The sequence below is a fragment of the Cyprinodon variegatus genome, unplaced genomic scaffold (assembly GCF_000732505.1).
Source record: "Cyprinodon variegatus isolate N-32 unplaced genomic scaffold, C_variegatus-1.0 Scaffold1161, whole genome shotgun sequence".
NCBI lineage: Eukaryota > Metazoa > Chordata > Actinopteri > Cyprinodontiformes > Cyprinodontidae > Cyprinodon > Cyprinodon variegatus.
In genome coordinates, this window is record NW_015151614.1 from 168213 (window position 1) to 168935 (window position 723).

Genomic DNA, 723 nt, shown 5'->3' on the forward strand with positions numbered 1-723 from the left:
TCCTTTGTGGCTTACAGCACCATCAAACGAAGATGAAGAACATTTTTTCAACTCAACTTCAACTTTTGAAAACATTTTTCAGCTTAGACTTTTACCATCATCATCCTGATGATGAACAAGAATTTTGGCTGCAAACCGACTGTGGTTATCCTCTTGAACTCAGCAATTAACGTGGAACAAGAAATTGGTAAAGAGAATTTTAACAATCAATGTACTGAAACAACTCATTAGTTTAAACAATTGTAATTTTCCACCAATTGTTTGAAAAAATAATTTTTAAACATTTTTTGAGTGCTACCTACAGATTTAGCTATTTTTCCCATTCAAATATAGCACAATCCCTAAGTTGTAACTTGAGATGGTGGCAAATCGGGCTTCAAACAATACATAATGCAACAGCAATTAATACAAGGAAGAAATGACCCCAAAAAATATCTGTACATATAATATGTACAACATTGTTTATTCAGTTACCTCATGTACGCTAAAGAGAGCTGGCACTGCATGAAAAGTGAGATTTTCGTCCCCGTAAACTCCCGCAGATCTCCCTGATTTTCGTCAGTTTCCGACAATTTGCAACCCGCACTTGTCCGCGTTTGTCGTGCCACAAATTGTCGGAAACGGACTCTGACGTATGTGGAGAGCGATCAGCTGTACTAATGGCCCTAATTAGCATATGTTTGCGCACGAAATACTACTTCGTGGCCACGCAATAAGTTTATC